The 14,948-nt window shown below is 36.7% G+C and overlaps 1 protein-coding gene across 4 annotated transcripts in view; it reads right to left on the reverse strand.

Annotated features, from left to right (window-relative positions):
• NFE2L2 (NFE2 like bZIP transcription factor 2) overlaps positions 1 to 14,948 on the reverse strand; it is a 164,650-nt gene that overhangs the window by 149,032 nt on the left and 670 nt on the right. The window contains exon 2 of one of the 4 annotated variants that reach the window (XM_063644788.1): positions 13,275 to 13,379. The exons of the other annotated variants lie outside the window; for them this stretch is intronic. The gene's annotated coding sequence lies outside the window, so the exon portion shown is untranslated. The remainder of the gene's footprint in view (positions 1 to 13,274; positions 13,380 to 14,948) is intronic. 4 annotated transcript variants of the gene reach the window in all.

Raw genomic sequence — 14,948 nt, forward strand, 5'->3', positions numbered from 1 at the left:
TAAGAAGCTGTTTAATTATACCAAAGCAGTATTGCAGACTACCTCAAGCTGTTCTCTATTTTTGATGAGATGATATCTACTTGCCAATAGAGTGTATGATTTACTATTATAATCTGATCAACATCATAGTTGAACAAATATGATTCTCCTGGTGGACTGAAATTCATCTACTACTTCAGTGGTTTACCCATATCAATTACAATGAAGTTATTGGATTGAGGTTGTGAGCAAGGTCACATTTTGCTCTGCACTGATGACCTGCATTCTGAAAGTATGGTAGGAAACCCAAAATATTTTCAAAACCACTTGTGCTAGAAATCACTACCTAAATGTAGTTTTAGAGATGAATATAGAGAAAGAGTATTAAAATAACTTTTAATATGTTCTGTATAAACTGAGGCCTAGTGATAGCTAGGGTCTTCGGTGTATAAAGTTTCTGTTTTTTCCCAAGGCCTCCAGTTGTGGGTATGGGAGATCATTTTCTTCTTTAGTTGAGATTTTAAGATTGCTGAAGGCAGAAACCATATGTTGTATTTCTTTTCTCTTCTACCACAATGCCTTGGTTGAGGTGGTCAAGGTTAAGAATAAACAAGGCAGGCTAGAGTATTTGTGCCATGTCAGATTGAAGCCTATCAGGAGTGGGACTAGAAGCTAGGAGCTGAGCTTTGCACACATAACCCCATCTGGGAATGGTGGCGATAATACAAAATTTAGCAGCCATTGCTATTGTTCTTCTCTACATCTATGAATACAGATAAACTCAGCAAGCCCCCGGTTTGAGTGCTTGATGGCAGTACTCCGCTCTTATATTCAGATATAGTATTAAAGCATTTTGAAAGTTTTACATAACTGGAAATCATTGTTTAGCTCCCTATCTTTTGACTTTAGTAAAAAACCATCTCAGATAGATTGGGGTCCAACTATAATTCTTTTAAAGACAATCCTTGCAAATCTATTTTCACATATCTTATCTCTAGTATTTAGAAGTTATTTCTTTTCTTTTATTCCACCTGTAGTAGCCAGTCTTCAAAAGGTCCCCAATGATTTCTGCCTCTTGAAATTCACATCCTTCTATTATCCCCTCCCAGAACCTACTAAGGTTGATGTGTAATGACCAACAGGATAAGACAGAAATGATGGTATGTCACTTCTAAGACTAGATTCCAAATGACCGAAGCTTCTATTATGGACCCTCTCTCATTTGCTTGCTGTCTTAATTATCTTTTCTCTCTCACTTCTCTCTGTCTGATCGCTTACTCTGTGGGAAACCAGCTGCCATTTCATAAGGACACTTGAACAGCCTATGAAAGACCCTTGTGGTAAGTAACTGAGGCTGGTTAACAACCTTGTGAGTGAACTTGGAAGTGGATTATCCAGCCCCAGTTAATCCTTGAGATGACTGTAGCCCTGGATAACAGCTTGATTGCAACTTTTTGAGAGACTATGAGCCAGAACCACCCACCAAAGTTGTTCCTGGGTTCTTGATTCTTAGAAATGATGTAAGATAATAAATGTTTGTTGTTTTAAGCTGCTAAGTTTTGGGGTAATTTATTACCCAGCAATAGTTAACCAATATAACCTAACTGCATTGAAATGTAACATACTGGCTTTATGGTTAGGTTGAAGAAATGACATCTCTTGCTCTTTTCTGCAGGTGGCCGTTAATTGCTCACCAGTGCTTTGTCAAAGTACTTTGCCACTTTGCTTTTGCAAAACTAGTGAACACAGTAATTGACCTGATTACATCTTGATTCTCTGAAAGAGTTCATTCAATTCACAGAGGATGAACACATTACTCTAAGATATCTATTTACTTACATTGGTTTACCATTGGCTTGTCCCTGCAATTATCAAAACTGCTAGGTGATTAAACAGCATAATGTGTTTTATAGCTGTTTTCCTCATCTCTCACTTTCACAAATGTGGGGTAGTATTAGTATCAGTGAATACTGGAGAAATCATGACATTAAAGTTACTGACTAGCTGAGGCCACTAGGATGACTGATCAATTTACATTTATGGAGTGGCATGGTTAGCATATTTGATATCTGAGTGATGGGACAGGTCATGCATGCTAAAATTTTTGCTCTTTCTTTATACTCTACTATACTCTCTAAATTTGTTTTACAATATTCATTGATGGTTTTTGAAACAGTAATAAAAGGACAGGCTAAGTTAAAAAAATTATTTTAAGTTAATTTTTATTTTTGAGACAGGGTCTCGCTCTGTCACCCAGGCTGGAGTATAGTGGCACTATCTTGGCTCACTGCAACATCCACCTCCCAGGTTCAAACAATTCTCCTGCCTCAGCCTCCCAAGCAGCTGGGATTACAGGTGCATGCCACTGCACCTGGCTAATTTTTCGTAGTTTTAGTAGAGACAGGGTTTTACCATGTTGGCCAGGCTGCTCTCAAACTCCTGACCTCAAGTGATCTGCCTGCTTGGCCTCCCAAAGTGCTGAGATTACAGAGTGAGCCACCACACCCAGCCTAAGTTAAACATTTAAATATACTTTTACACTTTTTATTAGGGAAAACTTGAAAACACACCAAAGTAGAGCATACCTGAACCCTCATGTATCCATATCCCGGCTTTCACACGGCCATTCTTGTCTTATTTATCCTCTAATTCACTTGCTGTGTTCCTTGATAACTACCTGCATTGGATTATTTGGATGCAAATCCAAGACATCATCGTATTCCATAAGACAAGGTAACTAATATTCTTAGTACAAAGCTGGGAAGCAGGAGCTCACCTGTTGTTCTCACTGATGGGTTCTAAGGAAAGTGTGAGTTCCCATAAATATGTTTGTATTTCAGGCATGTTACATGACTGATCATCAGCCTATATTATTTCTTCCAAGGTACAACTGAATTTTCACAGAGTTTTATGGTGATACTATAAATTCACATTCTGAATTTTGGGTTTGAAGGTAAATATGACTTTTTTTCCTGAAATTTTAAGATCCACCAGGGAGCTGGAAGTTCCACAGATTGGTTATAATAAACAAACTCCCTTAATGATGAGTGGTCTTTTGAAGACCATGGTTAGAACTTGGGATTGTGCTTCCCATGACTACAAATGTACTTGTAGCTTAGGTGCAAAAGGGTAGGTCAGTGGGTAGCTAACTACTGAGGATTGATTTTCCTCACGCTGGTGTTTTATAAGTGTCACCCAGAACCGGCATATAAAGTGGCTCATTCACCCAAGTATCTTCCTTTACCTTTTACAAAATCCTTGGCTGTTGTGGGGCCTACATCTCTTCATGATTATTATTGCATCTGGTGTCATGTTTTTCCAGCTGGTGTACTGCTTCCCTGTAGGCCTCTTGATGTTCACTCGTCCAGCAGCCTCCTGCCCCTCCGAGGGAGCTCATCCTATGACCCTGCTCTACACAGGCAACCTTTCTAACCTGAGCTGTGATTACATGGATAGGTTTAGAAGCTATTTATGGATCATACATATGGCTCATCATAAAAAAAGTGTTAGAATTGATTAATTAAAATTTCAGTTATGTGAATTTCGACTTTTCTTCTCCCCAAACATCACATACAAACAAGGCAGTATATTACTTTTGATCCAGTAGCTTTGGCTTTAAAAAAAAAAAAAAAAAGAAATGAAGGTGCTGGTAGTCTCTGATACTTGAATGCCTTCAAAACAGAAATAAAAAATTAATATCTAACACTTTCAAACATACCATTATTTTGCATAAACACTTAAAACAAGCTGGATCAAGGACATATTTTGAGGACTATATGCAGAGGATCTGACAATGTCCTGAAAGAGTGTATTTTATAAAAAGAATCCCCTTTAGCAGAATTTGTTGGCCTCCTAGTGACCATCCTCATGTTCCTGCCTTGCAGTCTGGCTATGAGTGGTTCTATGCATGGCTCTATTTTGAGGTGTGTCCCCTGCTTTGGCTTCTCCTAGGAGGACCTTCTGGAATTAGCCTCAGCTGTCTTCCCATGACTTTGTCTCTTGGCTCATAGACTGACCTCATTTTTCTCTTCTCATCTCTCTCTAGTCCTGCATCATACTGACCCAGGTTGAAAAAACAGGAAAAAAGATAAGCCTAAAAGAAAGGAAAAACAAGAAAGTGAGGATGTTAAAAAAATAAAAGAAATTAGAGCATGAAGAAGCTACCATATTTCTTTGCTTAAAAATCTAGTCATCAAATACATCAACATTAAAAAAATAGATTTCAAAAACAGATATTGCTTCTTTCAGTAGCAGATTTAGGGACGCAGTGGGAACACTGCATGGGTGATTAACAGGTCATTTTAAACATTTGATTCAAAGTAGCTTTCATGCTTTTTCAGGCTTCAGGATTATTATTGCTTGTGGTAGGAGGTGGTGCCATGGTTCAGTTAGACTAGAGAGAAAACTTATTTGACTGTAAAAAAATAAGGATGGGATGACCATTAGAGGTATGTGTACTCCTAATATACTCACAGTAGCTTTCTTACAGCTAAGCTAAGCAGCGGGGAGCAAAGTCAGCTTCCCCTTTCAGAAAAGAAAATAATGGGAAACGGTGACGAGAGAGAGAGCTAAGGGCCACTTGGGATGATTAAGCAGGCAGGATACTCTCTCTGTAAATTTTCCTGAATAGAGAATAGGGAGTTGTAAGAGAGTCTATAGTCCTGAAATAGTCAAAGGCAGAATTAGCAAGAGATGATTATAAGCCCCTGAAGACCACTGACTTTTGCCACATCCGCAGACCCAGCTTTCTCTGGGGCTCTGGGGGAGTCTTAGCGCATGCAGAAACTTGGTTCTTCTCTTTGCCCCAGAAGAATAGTTTTAGTCAATGGAAAAAAACAATTCCTATCATATCTGAATTAAGATAGAAAAGACTTGCCTTTGAGAATATCACTTGCTTTTGGGTGCTTGGTAGTTATTGTCTACAAAGGATAAAAGTGGTCAGATGAAGAGAACTAAGAAACTTAGAGGTATGAAAAGGCCAAGTGCCACGATTTATGAATAAACAATTTCCAAGCTATGCTCTCCCTAGCATTAAAAAAATCATCTTAGGAACAACTTACCCAGAACATCTTTTAACTATTTACCACTGATCTAAATGCAATGATAAAAATAACTTTGTGACCCTAAAATGGAAGTGAATCAGATCTTACAAAGTAACTTAAATCATGCTATATCACAAAAGTCACACTAAATTCAGCTATCCTGTTTATAGGAATCATCATGTTTGTGTTCATATCTGGATTGGATTTGGAAATTTGATTTTGAAGTGTAGGAATGACTTTCAATATGTGATTGCTTATGACTTTCAAAATGTGATTATATGAAATTGAAATATACCTATATTTCATACATATCAATATGTGAAATTATTCCTTAAATATTTTTTGCAACTTTGTTTTATTAATAGTGGCATTATATATTACCTCTGGCAATTGGTTGTCTAGAGCTTCCTCAGTGCATGTTTTAGCTGATGTTTTTAGAAATATTTCAGAGCTGCAGTTCTCAAGATGTCATCTGGAAACCCCTGTGGGTCCTTGAGACCCCTTCAGTGGGTCAGCAAGGTCAAAACTATTTTCATAATAAGACTAAAATGTTATTTGTCTTTTTCACTCCCATTCTCTCATGAGCGTAGAGTGGAGTTTTCCAGAGGTTACACAAAGTGTGATATCTCAAAAGATGAAATTCAGAAGCAAATATAAGAACCCGGCTGTCTTCTACCAAGTCAGAAGCCAGGCATCAAAGATATTTATGAAAATGTAAAGGAATATCATTCTTCTCATGTTTTTTTTTCTGGAAAATATGTTTTTTTAAAAATAAAATGTTATTATAATATGCATTGGTTTATCACTCTTTCTAAGTAAATTGATGAATCAAGACTTTAAATATTTTTCAATTTTAATTTCTAATATGTTATAGTTGGATAGATGTAAATATAAACAGAAGCTCTTTGTGGGGTGTGGTGATCTCAATTTTTTTTTTTTTTTTGCAACAGGGTCTTGCTCTGTTGCCCAGGCTGGAGTGCAGTGGTGTGATCATGGCTTCCTGCAGCCTCGACCTCCTACCTCACTACCTCAGCCTCTCAAGTAGCTGGGATCATAGGCAGGCTCTACATGACTGGCTAATTTCTTAATTTTTTGTAAAGTTGCAGGTCTCCCTATGTTGCCCAGGCTGACCTCAAACTCCAAGGTTCAAGTGATCCTCCCACCTCAGCCTCCCAAGTGTTGGGGTATAGGTGTGAGCCACCACACCTGGATGGGTCTCAATTTTTAATATTATAAAGGGATCCTAGAGACTAAAAAGTTTAAGAATTGCTGCTTTAGAGGTGTTTTGTTGTTGTCATTGTTGTTTTGTTTTGTTTTTGAGACAAGGTCTCGCTCTGTCGCCCAGGCTGGAGTGCAGTGGTGTAATAATGGCTCACTGCAGCCTGAACCTCCCAGGACTAAGCAATCTTCCCGCTTCAAACCCCCCACCCACCCCTAATAGCTGGGACTACAGGCATGTGCTATTATCCCTGGCTAACTTTCTGTATTTTCTGTAGAGGTGTGGTTTCATCATTTTGCTCAGGCTGGTCTTGAACTCCTTGGGCTCGAGCCATTGGTGCAGCTCAGCCTCCCAAAGAGGTGGGATTACAGGTGTGAGCCACTGCGCCCCGCCTGTTTTAGAGTATTGATATTGGTAAATATCAAATCTTGATTATATATGTTCCAATAAAAATAATCATTTTAAAGTGATTTTTGACTTGGGTTCCCAAAATACTTGTGAATCTATCATTTTATAATAAATCTGAGATGTAGGCAAGTCAGAAATTATTCCTACTTAAAATATGAAAAAAATCAAGAAATCAAGAATTTTAGATTGCATACTAAGCAGAAGAGAAATTATACATAAGGTACTTTCAACTCTCTCCCAATTATTTGGCTAATTTTAAAAGTCACTTTCCTTTTGCCCTGTATACTTGAGTGTAATTGTGACATCCAGGAGCACAGTGAATGGCATTGTGACACAACATGGAACTACCTGCAGCCACTTTCACATTAAACATCTTCACCTCCTGAGCTAACTCACTTCCCTTTACTGCAACAGACAGCTAACCATAGTTCAATGCTTTCCTGTCATTCAAACACTGTAATCTTCTTTCTGTAGTTGTTTAGGTCTTCATCCTTTCTCAGTACAACTTTTTACAATGGCCAACAGGTTCTCGGGTATACACAACAGGTTGACTTCCACTTGGGAGAAAATTCCGAAGTGGTGATCTCTTCAGGCTTGTCATGCTAATTCCCTGCTCAAGAGCTTATAAAAGCTCCCACCAGCAAAAGTTTTTACTCTTTTGCTAAGTTTTCAATGCTTCCACGGTTGGTCTCACCTTACCCATTTAATTTTATTTCTCTTCCCTCTACCAATAATTAATTTTTTCCAGGAAGACTGTCTTCCTTATACCAGCTTCACTTCCCCTTCCATAATAGCACTTAGAATTTATGTTTTTGCTCATTAATCCTTTAATGCTCCTGCGAACCAAGCCCAGAGATCAAGACAACACATTTGGCCATGGTAGAACCAATATTCAAACCTAGGTGTGTGTAGCACTGAAGCCACTGCTCTTAGCCATTATACCAACTATATTAGTAATTCAATTACATTAAAATGGGCTAAATGACCCAGGATTGTATGCTCAGATTGGTTAAAAGAAAACATCTAAATGCATTTACAAGAGACACATCTAAAATATATGGATACAAAAAGATTAAAAGTTATAGGATGGAATTATAAACACACTCACAAAGCTGGTGTAGTTAAACTTTAAAGCAAAAACCATTATTAGAAACAGAGGGACACCTGATAATTATAAAAGGTTCAGTTTGCCAGATAAATATAATAATTTTGATATATCTAATACATAGCTTCAAAATAGAGAAAATAAAAATTAGCAGACCTACAAGGAAAAATGAATAAACCCATAATAGTGGAATATTTCAACATACTATCAATAACTGATAGAATAAGTAGATAAAATACCTGTGATTTAAAAGATTTAAACAATACAATCAGCAAATTTGAACAGGCATTATATGGAACCCTATACTCCCAAACAAGAAAGAATACTTATTCTTTTCAAATACAAAAGTGAATTATTTATAAGTGAATAATAGTGAAAATAGTTATCAAAACTTGAAGGAATAAAGTGAGTTGCTTAGAAAGAAATTTATACCCCATAGAGATATAGTCTCTAAAAAAAAAACTGTCAGAATGGTAGCACACACACCTGTAATTCCAGCTACTCAGGAAGCTGAAGTGGGAAGATTGACTGAATCCAGGAGTTCCAGGTTACAGTGACCTATCATCATGCCACTGCCCTGCGGTGACAGAGTGACCTTGTCTCAAGAAAAAAAAAAATTAAAGAAAAAACAAACAAGTATAAATAGAAAATCCGAATAGCATTATGTTATTTAATCTATGAATAAAAATCTTCCCATAAAGAAAACTCTAGGTTCAGATTGTTTCTTTGGTGAATTCTACCAAACATTTAAGGAAGAAATAATGATCAATCTTATACAAACTCTTCTTGACACCAGAAAACAAAGGAGTACTCATCAGCTTGTTTCACAAGGTCAGCAAAACCTGACATGAATATTAGAAAAAGAAAAATTTCTTTTAAATTACTTTTAAATATACTTTTAAATATAAATATACTTTTAAATATAAATACAAAAATCCCTAAACAACATTTTAATATACTGTATTTAGTAATATATAAAAAGGCCAATATCTCATGACCAGGTTGGGTTTATGCCAGGATTACAAGGTTGCCTTAACAGTAGAAGGCCAATCCTTATAATTTACCTTACTAACAGAATAAAAGAGAAAAATCATATGATTATCTCAACAGATACAGAAGCCATCCCTGCCACCAGCCCACGCTTTTTTTTTTTTAAGACAGAGTCTTGCTCTGTCACCCAGTCTGGAGTGCAACAGCACAATCTTAGTTCACTGCAACCTCCACCTCCCGGGTTCAAGTGATTCTCCTGCCTCAGCCTCCTGAGCAGCTGGGATTACAGGTGTGTGCCACCACGCCTGGCTAATTTTTGTATTTTTAGTAGAGACGGGGTTTCGCCATATTGACAAGGCTGGTCTTGAACTGCTGGCCTCAAGTTATCTGCCCGCCTCCGCCTCCCAAAGTGCTGGGATTACAAGCGTGAGCCACCATGCCCGGCAAGAAAAAACATTTGCTAAAATTCAATATCCATTCATGATAAAAACTGTTGGCAAATTATGATCAAAAGTGGAGTTCCTTAATCTGCTAAAAGGTTTATTAAAAAAGCGAAACATCAGAACCCTACTTCAAACAATGGCGAAATGTGGAGAGATTTCCCTTGGAAATCAGGAACATTATAAGGTTGCCATTATCTAAACTTCTATTCAACATTGCACTGGAGGTCCTAGCCAGCTGGGTAAGGCAAGAAAAAGCACAAGATATAACAATTGAAATGGAAGAAATCAACTGTCATTATTAACAAATGATATAATTCTATGTAAAAGATCTAGAAGAATATATAATAGTTAAGATAGTGTGATACTGATACAAAGTTGATAGATAAACCAATGGAACAGAATAGAGAGCCCAGCAATAGATCAGTGCTTATATGGACACTCGATCTATGACAAAGAATGTCAAACAAGATCTTTTCAACAAGTGGTGCTGAGACAACCCCCCATACCAATGTGGGGGAAAAAAAAAACTTGACCTCTACTCCATAAACACCAAAATCAATTCCAGGTGAACTATAGATATAAATATGAAAGGCAAATCAATATAGATATGAAAGTCAAAAAAGCCTTATAAAAATAAGGCTTCTAGAAGATAATACAGGAGAATTACCTTCACTACCCCAAAGCAGAAAAAGATATCTTAAACAGAACTCAAAAATATAAAATAAAGGAAAAGGTTGGTAAACTTGGTCACAATGAAAGTTAGATCTATTGTTCTTCAAACATCACTATTAGGCAAATAAAAAGGCAAATCACATAATGAAATTAGAAATTTGCAATACATCTATCTGAAAAAGGCTCATATCTGAAATATATAAATAATTCTTAGAAATCAATAAGATGATGACAGGTAACCAACTGAAAGATGAATAAGAGCCTTGAACAGGAGTTTCACAAATAATGACATCCAAATAGTCAACAAACACATAAAAAGGTGCTTGATCTCATTAGTAATCAGGGAACTGCAAATTAAAACCACAATAAGATAATAGTACACATCTATCAGAGTGACTGAAACTAACTAGATTGACAATAGCACACATTAGAGCAATGGGAACTTTCATATACTGCTAGGGCGGCAAATTTTGTAAAATCCCTTTGGAAAATGGATTGGTGTTTCATTATCTATTACAGTTAAGCAAAGTTAAACATATGTACACTTTCTGACCGAGGAATTCCACTCTTAGATGGATACTCAACAGGAATTCATATGCCTGTCCACCTAGAGACATCTACAACAATGTGCATAGCAACCCCTATCCATAGTAGCATGAAACTGGAAACACTTCGAATGTCCATTAATTGTTGAAAAGATAAACTCTGATATATGGATTCAATAGAATACTACACAGCAAAGAAAATAAATGCACAACTATAACAATATTATTAAAACTCATAAAGATAATGTTGAATGAAAGAAACCAGACACAAAAGATCATAATCTTCTATTTATATAAATGCAAAAAACAGGAGCAAGTAAAATATACATGCTTAGTTGATAAAACCATAAAAAAAAAACAAGGAAGTGCTTATCATACATCTAGGACAATGGTTACCTTTGGTGGGCAGGGAGAGTGCATAAAGTGATTGGGAGAGAGCATAAGGGGGACTTCTGGATTCTGTAATGTTCTATTTCCTGACCTAGGTGGTAGATTAAGGGTGCTTGATTTGTGATAATTTATGCTTTGGTTCACTGTTCTCTGTTATATTTCACAAAAAAGGGTATAAAAATCCAAGAATTCCTATATTTAGGGATCACTCAGAAGTTCTGAAGACAAGTAATGAAAATCAGAGCAATAAAGAAATTTGGTGCATGATTCCAGGACTTAATGAATCCTATTTAGACTTTTTTTTTTGTGCCTCAAGTTAGAAGATGTCATGAATGCAAATAAATCCACTCCACTTAAAATTACAGGTCATACATTCACTGCTTGTTTCTGTGCATGTGGTCTGTTCTCAATTAAGAGCCAAGTGTCCCAGGACTCAGAAAGAACAGGTTTGTTGAGATGGCCCACCTAAAAGTGATATTCACTGAGGTTTTAATTTTTGTGGGAATCACAAGAATCTCGATGGACTTGGCTTCATGTGAAATACCTGTTCCTCTGGTAGCATGAATTCAGGGTACCTGCTTGGGTTCTACTTTTCTATGGAGAGGTGGTAGGAAACTCTTCATCAAGGTCACCTTCATCCTTATTCCCACTAATAGTATTACATAATTTTTTTCCCATTTACGGACTGACTTCTAACTAGCCTGACTATACGATGTAAATGAGGCATTGGCTTAAATACTTCTGCATCTCATAGCACCTAGTAGTGAATTAGGTACACTATAGGCTTTCAACAAACGCTTTTACCGTCTGTATGTTTTCATTATTATACACATATTTGAAATATATATAATCAGTAGTTTTTCTACTGGTACCTAATTTTGGTTTACGTTAAGCTTTTCATCACCCAGAAGAAAGCTTTTTGTTACTCTGTTAATATCTGCAAAATTTATAAATTTTGCCTTCTGAGAGTTGGAAAGAAGAATATCTATATCTTAATTTGGACAAGGAAGCAGTTAACTACATTTACATTTAAAGTATTTTAGTAGTGTCAGATTGAGCACTCCAGGGAGTCAAGCAAAAATTAACAGATCCTTCCGACCTTGACTGGACAGTGCTCGAACAATCGCTTAAGATCTGGAGATCTAGCACACAAATCAAGTCCTCCTCATTGTCTGCCTTTTCTCAGAACCATTAAATAGTTATTTTACATTAGTCAAAGAACTCTTAGAATGTCTTAACTTTTTTACAGAGCCTGTGTTACAAAGGAGGTGGTGAATCAGAAAGGAGGTAACTGCATAGGCTTGGAAACCTCACGGAAACCCTTTTTCTGACCATTCCCAAGACTTATCTTTGACTTGCACATTACATAGAAATAAACTTATTTCTGAAGGTTAGATCTGCAAGTTGGCTTGTAAAAGCCTATCTAATCCATAATGTACTGGAAATGGTATTATTTTGACCACACTTAATCATTTATAGCATTTTTTTTCTGACAAAAATACATTTACAGCCCTAGGTCAGTACGCAAGGGACAAATACTTCTTGCATATTTTTCTTCTCCATACCCCACTGTGGGTTATAACAGAAGTATGGGAAAGGTAAGGTTGATATCTCTAGGCACCAATAACTTAAACTCTGCAACTGTGCTATCAAATATAGTCACCATGATCCACATAAGGCCATTTAAGTTTAAATTAATTAATTAAAATTAAAAATTCAGTTTCTCAGTTATCCTACCCACATTTCAAGTGCTCATAGTCACATATAACTAGCAGTGACAGTACAGATACAGAACATTCCCATCATCTTGGAAAGTGCTCTTCTATGAGGTAACTTTGTACATTAAATATTAGCTAGGCATTTTCCCTTCCTTCCTTCCTTCCTTCCTTCCTTCTTTCCCTTTTCTTTTCTTTTTTTTGACAGGGTCTCACTCTGTTGCCCAGGATGCAGTGCAGTGGCACAGTCTCGGCTCACTGGAACCTCCATTAGCTAGGCATTTTCACATGGGGGAAAAAGAGGAAAACAGTTCCTATGGGGACTGTGGCTCAGTGTCTCTCCCCAGATTCAAAGTGACAAGTCATTTATAGATTAAGTATAAGTCTCAGATTCTTACGTGGGATATGAACTCTGTCTTTATGGAGTTTATGGCCTATGGGAGAAACAGACATGAGTAAATGAAAAGTTAATTAACATATAAAGGCAGTATATGATAAATGATAAGCAAGAGGATAAATTCTCAGGGAAAGAAAAGATTTAAGAGACACAGAGGATAATGTACTGTTGATGTACTTAATATAAAAGGCAAAAGAGGAAAAGGCTGAAAATAACCCTGAGGTTGATGGAACAGGATGACAGTGGCACCTTGGTGGACTATAGGGAAGCATAAAAGGGAGGGGAAAATGAGCTCAGTTTCTACCCCATTCAAAGAAGCACATGGAGAATCAGGGGATTACATTCTTGCAAAAACAAAAGATGACCTACTGTGTCAAAGGCCCCAGGACATCTCAATTCAATAACTGATAGGTCTAGACAGCTGTTATTGTATTTCTCTGCAACAACTTCATCAGTGACATCCGAGATTGGATTCTAAAGATACAGGAGGAAGTAAAACATGAGGAAATGGAGGTAATGCCTAGATGAACTGAGGGGATAATGCGGGAATAATTCTTGGCTCATTAATTACTGGATTGAGCCATCTCCATCTATCTGTTTTGGAGACTGCTTTATCAGGTCAGAGGAGATGAATGTGGCTTTCTTCAGATTGTGCAAGATAAAAAGAACACCATTAGAATTATGTACATGACACTGGAAGGCAAAGTGCATTTTAAAATTTTAAAATAAGAGACAACTCCTCTAATGGACAATGAAATCAAGTAAAGGAAAGGAAGCTAGGATTTTTCTTCTGTTATCAAATATGTAGGAGCATATAGCCACTTTTCTGGTCATCAGCTGAATATTGAAAATGTCAATCAGGTACAACTTCTTTGTTGTGAGGGTAGGCAATAAAGTATGCAAAAGCCAGAAACTAGTGGCTTGCAGGCTTTGATATTTAATTATACAAGATCAACTGAAGATTCTCTTTTTTCAGTTATAAATACCTAGGAAAGTGCTATATGTGTTTCATGTTCTTTCACCTCATGAATGAGGTCGTGATAGCTGTGGTGGCAATCTCTGAAATTCTTCCCAGAACTCAATCCTTAAGAACCAGGAGTATAGTTTATAACTAAAGTGAAAATTTATTTTAGAAAGCTCAATTTTAGATCTATAAAATAAAAAACCAAAACCCCGAGCCTATATAAGTAATTTTAACATACAATGTTAATGTCTCCAGACTCTAATGGTGGAATAAGGACAATAACATGAAGTATATGGTGTTTGAGATAAAATATAGCTATTTGAGAAAAGCTTCTTGACTCTCCTTGAGCCTTCGTCTATAAAACAAGGATAATAAAACTTGTGTCATTGTGTTGCTGCAAAGATTGATTAAAGAGATATGTATAAGATGCCTAGGTTATGGCCATTTTTTATATTTAACGAATTCCTAATCTTTCTTGTCTCTACAACTGTACTAAATTATTTTAATAGCTGCAAAAGTATTTTACCATATTGACTAACCATTTCTCTGTTGCTAGACATTTGAACTGTTTTCAATGGTTTGGCATCTCTTTGTATATGAATTTTAGAGGACATTAGGGCCTCCTGTAAAGGCCAGGTAATATATATTTTGGGGCTTGTGAGACCACATAAGGTCTCTGTTGCATATTCTTTTAAAAAGTTTCTTGTTTTCTTTTAACAACCCTTCTCAAATACAAAAACCATTAGCATGAGGGCTGTGTAAAAACAGGCCACAGGCTACAGCTGGCCCTCCAACAGCGATTTGCTTAGCCCTTAATTGATAGTTTTTAACCAGTCTGGGCCTCTTTGGAAGTTCACTCTAAAGGCATAATCTCAATTTTAGAAGCTGGCAACGCCCTAGAGAGCAATTGTTAGTCTCTAGTCCCATGGATGTGGTGTTCTTCAGATTCCTCTGCTAATATTTTTCTTGTTAGGAAAGCATGATGTGAAAGTGGTGACAGGATGGAGAATGACAATGGCCAGTGTATGTGAATTTTTGTCTAAGCTAATTCTTATGCAAGACACTGGCTGAAAAACAGG

The sequence above is a fragment of the Symphalangus syndactylus genome, chromosome 8 (genome assembly GCF_028878055.3).
Source record: "Symphalangus syndactylus isolate Jambi chromosome 8, NHGRI_mSymSyn1-v2.1_pri, whole genome shotgun sequence".
NCBI classification, from domain to species: Eukaryota; Metazoa; Chordata; class Mammalia; order Primates; family Hylobatidae; genus Symphalangus; species Symphalangus syndactylus.